Source organism: Schistocerca piceifrons, chromosome 6 (genome assembly GCF_021461385.2).
Source record: "Schistocerca piceifrons isolate TAMUIC-IGC-003096 chromosome 6, iqSchPice1.1, whole genome shotgun sequence".
NCBI classification, from domain to species: Eukaryota; Metazoa; Arthropoda; class Insecta; order Orthoptera; family Acrididae; genus Schistocerca; species Schistocerca piceifrons.
In genome coordinates this window covers 145,843,207-145,852,449 of record NC_060143.1, presented here as the reverse complement: position 1 = coordinate 145,852,449, position 9,243 = coordinate 145,843,207, and the positions used below count along the sequence as shown (strand labels likewise).

The window sequence follows — 9,243 nt, the reverse complement described above, 5'->3', positions numbered from 1 at the left end:
AAACAACGCACGCTACCGCTTTTTTTTTTCGACCACATTGCCATTAAATCTTCTTCACTTGGTGTAGTCAGAAGAGAATGGAATCTTTCTCTCCCTATCTAAAATCATTCACAGAAGTGGGAATCGAACCCAGTACATAGCTACAATAGCCTACCTTTTTTTTTTTTTACACATAACAGCGTCATGGATAACAGATCTACGAGAATTTTGCTTGTATGTGTAAGGTTAACATATTTAAGCATAGAACTGAGGTCACAACAATTTTCACCGTTTGAAGACGCTTGTGGTTACCCATATGTCAATACCCATCTCGTGATTGGCACATATTTTTAAAAATTGCCCGTCCCTTGTGGGTATCGAACCCACGACCTTTGGATTAGAAGTCCAACGCGCTATCCTCTGCGCCAAATTTTTTTTTATTTTTTTTTTTCCCTGGACCTCTTCCACTTCAGGCGTTGGCCCCTATCATCCATATCACCCCCAAAATCTTATCTAACCTAAAAAAAAAAAAAAATCTGTTGCCACCGCCACTTTGACCCTAACTTAACCTACTTTTTTATTTATTTTTTCATTATTTTTTTTAAATAATATATAAAGGAACTGAATAAATCTTCTTGCCGTCTGTCCAATACCCGTGAAACAGAAGAACACGAAATCAATCAAGCACTTCTGATTTGTTTTATGTTACGGCTTCTGGCAAAATTAGTTTTCCTGAGGCGCTTTCACCTGCTGTACTATAAAAATAAATAAATAAATAAATGCCAACTTAATTATAATGAAGCACAAGTAGTATCAACCCGCTGTAGTGTTGTGCACCAACCCAAAAAGAAAAAATTACCGCTTCATTATGGCAAAGTGTGAAGTAAGAAATTTTGAAACAAAGCTTTGTATTTCCGACTCGTTTTAAGGTTGTGGTGCTCTTCCTTTATATACTGTATGTACTCGTCTATACTCTCATGTGTATTCGTAACTGCAAAGATGCAAACTGGCCGATAATCCAAGCATAGCTATTGTGCTTTGTTGCAGGAAAGAAATGCCAGTCTGGTTGAAGTACATCTTTAAGTGTTATAGCAGAGTCTGCGGTTCTAGTAATTATGCGAGATTTTTTCTAGTCCAGTTCCATATGTGGTATTGGTCGCGGCAGATGAGAATGTGTGCCAAGGTATCTACAGTATGGCAATGATCGCAGTACGGACTCTGCTTCATTTTGATATTGTGCAACTTTTCACCTGTGGGGACCTTCTCGTTCACAATGTCATACCACGTGGACACTACTTTGGAGTGGAGGATGGGATTGTTAATGTTTTTCCAGACGTTACTCCAGTTGACCGCTGGATATTTCGTTTCAATTGGGTTTTGCCTATGGTGTCTCGTGAGGTGGTAATAGGTCCTTCTGGTGTTAAGCAGCTGTGAAGTATCTTGAATATAGCTCATTTCCAGGTAATAAGTCCGGACGTGATCGAGTTGAGCGCTGATGCGACCAACATCGACTGGGGCCTTTTTGCTCGTTGGGGCTAACCTGTTGAAAAACGTTTTCGTAATTGTCGGATGGGGTGACTGCAGTATTTTGCGGATTCGGTCCATATATACGGCAGTGCATTGGTTCTTGATGTCTTTGACGCCCAAACCACCAGCGGCGCGGGTTAACACTATGGTTGGCATGGCGACTTTAAAGATGTTTCCGCTCCATATGAACCAATACGCTGCAGCTAAAAGCTTTTGCGCTGTATCCTTGGGTACTGGTAACACTGCTGCGATGTGATATATTTTGCTTAGCGCATAGCTGTTAATCAATAGAGCTCTCTGTATCCGATTGAGCGTTCTAATTTTGTGTTCACGGAGAGTAGCCCTGAATATATTTAGTTTATGGTCCCAGTTGGCTACTGTCATCTCTCTTGGGTTGGCCATTAGAATCATACCTAAGTGGTTCGTCTTTTCTGTTCTTTGTAGCCATGTTCTGTGAATGGTCTCCATATGGGGTCCAACAGGTAAAATTTTCGATTTTTGTTCATTGAGTTTGGCTCCGGAAGAAGTGGCGTAAGCGTGGATTATTTGTTGACGACTTCCATTTCTGAGTGCGTGTTAACTACTACACTGACGTCATCAGCATAAGCGTGACACACGGTTTTTGTACCCAACACCTGTAGACCTTGTAACCTGTGATGCAGGTTTAACAGTAACGGTTCTACGGCGATTGCGTATAGTGCCATAGAAAGGGGGCAGCCTTGTCTCACTGATTGCTTGATCGGGACTGGTGAGTTTAGCTGATCATTAATTTTGATTCGAGAGGAAGTGCCGACTATACATTTGCGTATGATCTGAATAAAATGAGCACTGAATCCCATCCGTTGCATTACAGTTAGTAGAAAGTGGTGGTTGATGCGGTCAAAAGCCTTATCGAAGTCTAAAAACATGAGACCAACATTGCATTTGCATAGCCACGACAAATATATTATGTCTCTATATTCACATAATGCATTCGACATTGATCTCCCCGGGACAGCACTCATTTGATAAGGGCCAAGTACTTCCGGCAGCACCGTCTTCAGTCTACAGTTTATGAGTTGGGTGAAGATTTTATAGTCGGAATTGAGGAGTGTTAGTGGTCGAAAATCCTTCAGCGTAGCGCTACGTGGTTTTTTGGGAATCAGTACAATAATTCCTCCGGTAAACTGAGATGGCATCTGCACGTCTCCCAATAATTCATTGCATATTTTGGTGAATTCCGGTCCTATGATGTGCCAAAAACAAGCATAAAATTCTATGGGTAGGCCATCTAAACCAGCAGATTTCTTTGTAGGCGAGTCTTTGATTATGGCACATACTTCTTCCTCAGTTATGTGGGCTACAAGGTCGGCGTTGTCAGTCGGATGGACCGTGGATTGAATGTTGGATAAAAGCGGCTCACTTGCCGTCGCGTCAGTCGCCGATGCGGAATAAAAATCTGTATAATGTTGCACCACGTAGTTTTTTACTGTGACTTGTTGATCGTATTCGTTCCCCTGTTCATCACTGAGAGTGTGGATTAACTTTTGTTTACCTCCCTTGGCTTCCCGTATCACGTGATATACGGACGTATTCTCCTGCGTCAGTTCAATCGGAGGACGCGATCGAACTTTTTCCCCTCTAGTGATTGTTGTACCAACGCCGTTATTCTTGCTTTAGTGCGTTTTATTCTAGAGCTGTTTGCTACTAATCCCATGGGGTCATCATATAGTTCGCGGAGGCAAAGGAAGTGATACTCCAAGGTGCGTTTTCGCCAGTACGCTTTCATGCGACCATATCGTGCGAAGCATTTTTTTATCTGCGGTTTCGCAGACTGTAGCCACCACATGATGCGTGTTGGATATCTGGATTGCATCCGAAGACAACGCTGCCATGTAGCATGGACCTCCTGTTTTAGTACTGCGTCCTCCAAAAGTGACACGTTTAGTTGCCATAGACCCTTCCCAGGAATGTTTTTTGTTTAGTATGCTTCGCGGTTATATGAAATGCGCAGTGATCCGAGAAGTTAAGAGGCCAAATTTCACAGTCAGTTACATTATGGATAAAACCTTTCGTTACATACAGCCTGTCTAGTCTGCTTGCCGAAGTACTGGATACGTACGTGTATCCTCGGGTGTGCGGGCGAAGGTGGCACCAAGCATCTATCATATCTAGCCCGTTAATTAGCAGCAACAGCTCCTCACAAAAGTTGAAGTTCAGGATTTGATCTTCTGGACGCAATACGCAGTTAAAATCTCCACCCAAAATTATGTGCAGTCGAGGATCCGTTATTAATGGGACAACTTCGTCCTGGAACAGGTTGCCCCTTGCTCGTTTTCCGCTGGATCCAGAGGGAGCATATATATTAACAAGAAGCAGATCATATATTTGTGCAATTATGCCCCGTCCAGATTCAAGTATTGCTTTTGTTGTACATGGTATGCCGTGTTTGAACAGTATTCCTGTTCCACATTCATTCCCTATGCTTAAGATCGCCTCATATCCGTACACATCCGTTATTTTGGTCGTAACTACCTCTTGTAACATCGCTATGCCAATGTCGTTGGCATATAAGTAGTCCTTCACAGATTGTAACTTTACGTCCGAAACTATTCTGTTTACATTGAGCGTGGCGATTTTATACGCCTGCGTCATTCGGTAGTCCAACTAAGCGCATTCAGTGTCGTCAGACCACGTTGTCCCCGTATCAGTTCCGCAGCGGTCAACAGTGTCCATTGGTTCTTCAATTGGAGGGGCGAGGTTCATCTGTACGTCCTCATTCGGGTTGGGGATGTCTGGTTTTCCGATGTCTACCACGCCTTGCTTTCCGCTTCGATCTGTTTTAAGAATTTTTTTGGTACGGGAGAGTTTTTTCTCCAGTTCTTGAATCTCTTCAGGGCTCTGTTTTCGTGTTTGCCATTTAGGTTTCACCGGCTGCTGTCTGATGTTGTCTTCCTCAGCATTCTTCAAATCTTCTAAGCGGGTGGTGTTTCGAGCTAAATTGTCGACCGTGCTCTTGGTGGATGATGGTGTCAATAGAGAAATCGGTTCACTATGAGATTGCTCATTCCGGGATGGTTCTTGCATGTCATTCTCAACAGGGGAGGAATCGGATAATTTGCTGTGGCTCCCAATATCTTTCGGTGTCTGTTGTGTTGAAACCGTTACAGCTGTCACGATTTCCTTAGGGTCGGGTGGTCTAGCTTCTGTTGTGTCAGTGGTGGCAATCTGGGCTTCTTCTCCGGTTGGATGGTTCTCCGAATTCACATCAGGGCTTGGGGTCAAGACTTGGCCACGGGCAGCCGTAGCGTAAGTCGCTGGCAGCGCAGTCATAGCAGGCGGTCGCGGCGCCTCGCCAGCCGGCAGCTGCGCCACTCGCCGCTGTAAACACTCCGCGAGGACGTGGCCGGGAGAGTTGCACGCCGCGCACGTCCTCGGCTGGCCGTCGTATATAACGATACCTCGGTATCCACAGACGCTGATGTATGACGGTACATGTTTGTGCAAATCGACCTTTAATTGCCTCACTCCGTTGAGAACTTGGAATTTGCGCGCGTTGGACCACCGTTCGGCAACATTGCTGAGAACTTTACCGTACGGCGCTATCACTGCGTTTATTTGTTCCGACGGTACTTCGAATGGTAGTTCGAATATCCTGATAGTTCGTATTCCAAACCCTGCATGTGTTATGGTGACTTCGCCTACATTTCCGTCACAATGTTTAAATTTCATAATTCCTCCGCAAGACTCAACTATTTTGTCACATAAGTTAGCATTCCTCAATTTCACAAATACAACGCTGCTCACTATCGAAAGATGCATTCCAATCACATCCTTTGAATCAACTTTCACTTCGTATTCCAACCAATCTTCGATTTCGTGTAGTTTAGGTCGGGCGTAATTACGATCAAACGAGAATTTCAAAGTATCTTGTCTGTTCAAGTGGGCCATCACGGATTCATATTTCAAATTTCAATATGCGTAGAAGTTCGGCAACGACGCAAGAAGCACTGCGACTTACCACGCCGAAGCACAGCAGACCGCGGCGCACGAAACTCAGCTCACGTCCGCACAGCACGGCTGACGCGGCGAGACTGCGACCATGGTGCTACTCAGCTTTTTCTGCGATATTATTACCTTTATTAATTCAAGGCACATCCGGTTATAATAGGAATATGAACATATACATATCGAAAAAAACGGGAAAAATGTCATAAACTCGATAAAATTACGAAAATGGACGGAAACTACGTATGAACTGAGAGAGAATACGACAAAAATAGAGAAAGTTATGGGTGACTCAGAGAGTACTTACATGTCCGCTTGTTGCAGGAAAATTCTTGTACGTGGGTTTAAATGTGACGGCAAGAGGAATGGGAGAAAAAGTCGAAATGGAAACACTAGGAACCAGGGATCGTCGACGGCTATAAGAGGGCTGGAGTAGACTGTTTAAATGTAGATTAATAAATTTATGTATATCGGATTACAAGCCTAGGTGTGATCCCAAAGTTATCGCAACCATTCTATAGATTTTTATACAGTTTCTGGACATGTGAATACGATAAACTCTACTTCCTCTATAGCTAAAGAGGATTGAATTACCAACTTTGGGATCGCAATGTACAACTAAGCAATAGATCGTGTGTTTCACACCGTGTAACATTTGTAATGTCCCCTTAGAAAAATTATACATGACTGTGCTTAAACTGACACACAATATTTTTTAGCGCAACGCAGTCTGACTTTCAGTAATCCCTGCAAAAGAATGGCCCTGACTAACATTAACCTATACCTTTCACAAATCACTTACCTCACAAAAATCTTCATTACTCGAACTACTGCAATACAGCGAGCGCCAATACTGCCAGCTAAATAAAAGTTTCTAACTACTGAAGGCACTAACTACTGATAGGCATAGTTAGCAAATGAAAGATTTTGATAGAGAACAAACAATGTATTTACGTTAATAGTGTTCAAAAGTCATAATATATATAGCAGTTCAGGACATCCATTCTTACAAATGTACTGTTTCTGATGGACACACGTCCAGATCATCCGCTCTCAAAAATCCGCCATCTCACTTCCCCACATCCACCACTGCTGGCGGCTCACCTCCAACTGCGCAACGCTACGCGCTGTTAACAGCCAACACCCCAACACTACAATAGCGAATATTACAACAATGCCACGCAGCCAAAGACTGCACACAGACTGCATACAGAGCGCTACGTGGCGGTGGCCTTACTAATATAAGATCCTAAACAGCCTACTTACATAGCCCCCATGCTCCCCACAAAAAATTTTGCAAATTGTTTTGGGCACTGGCCAATACATATTTGAAAAAATTTTTCATAATCATAATTACAATAACAAAGAAATCAAATGCACGCACTTATTGATACAATGTTGGTCAAAAGCTAAAATTTTCTCACAGTCCATAAAGACAGTCCTGATCATCCATCACAGTAAAATTGCAGTTTTTTTTCTCAAAGTCTGAGCAGTAAAAGAAAATGCACAGAAGCAGTGGATTCCCATGCAGTCTTGAAGAAGTATTGTTGTCCTTCCAATGGAAAGACAGTGCTGACTCTTGACATGCAGACAGGTAATGGGCCACAACAGAGCAAACCCACAGCAAAGTCAGTCGAAGTTTTGAAGAATATTGGTAGGTAGGTCATCACAGAGCAGACCACTGTGTCTTGTTAGAGATTACGGTATTGGTGGGCCACCAGAGGTGCAGACCCACTGCAGTCCTTGTAGAAATAATGGTATTGGTGGACCATCAAAGATGCAGCCCCACTGTAGTCCTTGTAGAGACGGCTAGCAGCCATCCATTGCGACTGTGCAGGTGCACAATCACCATCGAAGAGTCTTGCGGAGAATATAGCAAGTCCATAAACCCCCCCCCCCCCCCCCCGTGTGCACTCACAAAGTTTTTGGAATTGTCCTTAGAACCAGTAATGCTGTTAATCAGTCCCTTGCTGAATTATTAACACACGTCCAAACACTACTAGTCCTCTTTTTTTCACGTATTGTGCGTATACTATGACCAACAGAAATATGTGCATTGAAATGAGTGCTTACAAGTTACTTAATTTGATGAACTGGTGTCAATTACAATTTTATAACATGAGAATACAATAACAAAGGTACAAAATACATCATTAAAGAACATAACAATACAGATAACATTTGTAGTAATATGGGCTTTACAAAAGTATCGAAATAACATTTACATCAGTGTTACAGGAATTATGACATAAGTACATACTTAAAAGATCAGAATAACTTTTAAACATCAACTTCACACATGAGCATTAAAACAAAACAGAATAAATAATGTCTAAACATCTTTACAAAGTAAATAACATATTATCAGAAAAATTCTACAACGTAACTCTCATCAGATAAACACATAAAGACAGGAAGAACACAAATACCCAAGGGTACACAAACACATAGTGGGATAACACAAGGAAAGGACAGGGTTTGTTTTACTGCAGTATTTTGCAAACAAAACTTTCTTTACTTCTCGGAGATCTCCCTTCGTTCTTCATTATTTCCAAAAAGTCCTATCTATACCTGCCCCCTGTACTTTTTTCGTATAACTTCTCAATGCATTTCTTCCAATTCATCACAACTCCTTCTCTTGTATAGCATACCCCCTCTTAAGCTAACTTAAATCTACTGAGCTCAGATGCATAAACTAAGGGACGAGGCAATGTAGCAGCACAAGACAATTAATACAAACAGCAATGACGAAGAAATGCAAATTGGCAAAGCAAGCAGCAGTATATACAGGGTGTTACGAAAAGGTACGGCCAAACATTCAGGAAACATTCCTCACACACAAATAAAGAAAAGATGTTATGTGGACATGTGTCCGGAAACGCTTAATTTCCATGTTAGAGCTCATTTTAGTTTCTTCCACCTACGCTCTATGGTGCACATTATCATGATTTCATACAGGATACTCTACCTGTGCTGCTAGAATATGTGCCTTTACAAGTATGACACAACATGTGGTTCATGCACGATGAAGCTCCTGCACATTTCAGTCAAAGTGTTCGTACTCTTCTCAACAACAGATTCGGTGACCGATGGATTGGTAGAGGTGGACCAATTCCATGGCCTCCACGTTCTCCTGATCTCAACCCTCTTGACTTTCATTTATGTGGGCATTTGAAAGCTCTTGTCTACGCAGCCCCGGTACCAAATGCAGAGACTCTTCGTGCTCGTATTGCGGACGGCTGTGATACAATACGCCATTCTCCAGGGCTGCATCAGCGCGTCAGGGATTCCATGCGACGGAGGGTGGATGCATGTATCCTCGCTAACGGAGGACATTTTGAACATTTCTTGTAACAAAGTGTTTGAAGTCACGCTGGTACGTTCTGTTGATGTGTGTTTCCATTCCATGATTAATGTGATTTGAAGAGAAGTAATAAAATGAGCTCTAACATGGAAAGCAAGCGTTTCCGGACACATGTCCACATAACTTATTTTCTTTCTTTGTGTGTGAGGAATGTTTCCTGAAAGTTTGGCCATACCTTTTTGTAACACCCTGTATAAATTAGCAAAGCAATTGCAATATTACAACTAATATAAGGCACTGTGCAGCAAACAAGAAAAGTAAATCCGTAGTAAAACTAGCTTAACAGAGTAATACAAAGTCAAATTCAGTAGCACTATGCCTGGCAAACAGCAGCAGCAAATGTAGTAACTTATATCTAAACATGACAAACCCACAAGCGGAAAAAA

At 42.4% G+C, this 9,243-nt stretch overlaps 1 non-coding gene across 1 annotated transcript; it reads right to left on the bottom strand.

Moving 5' to 3' along the window:
• Positions 1–330: 330 nt before the first annotated feature.
• Positions 331–414, bottom strand: Trnar-ucu. Its single transcript has one exon. It is a non-coding gene; the product is annotated as a tRNA-Arg (tRNA).
• Positions 415–9,243: the final 8,829 nt, after the last annotated feature.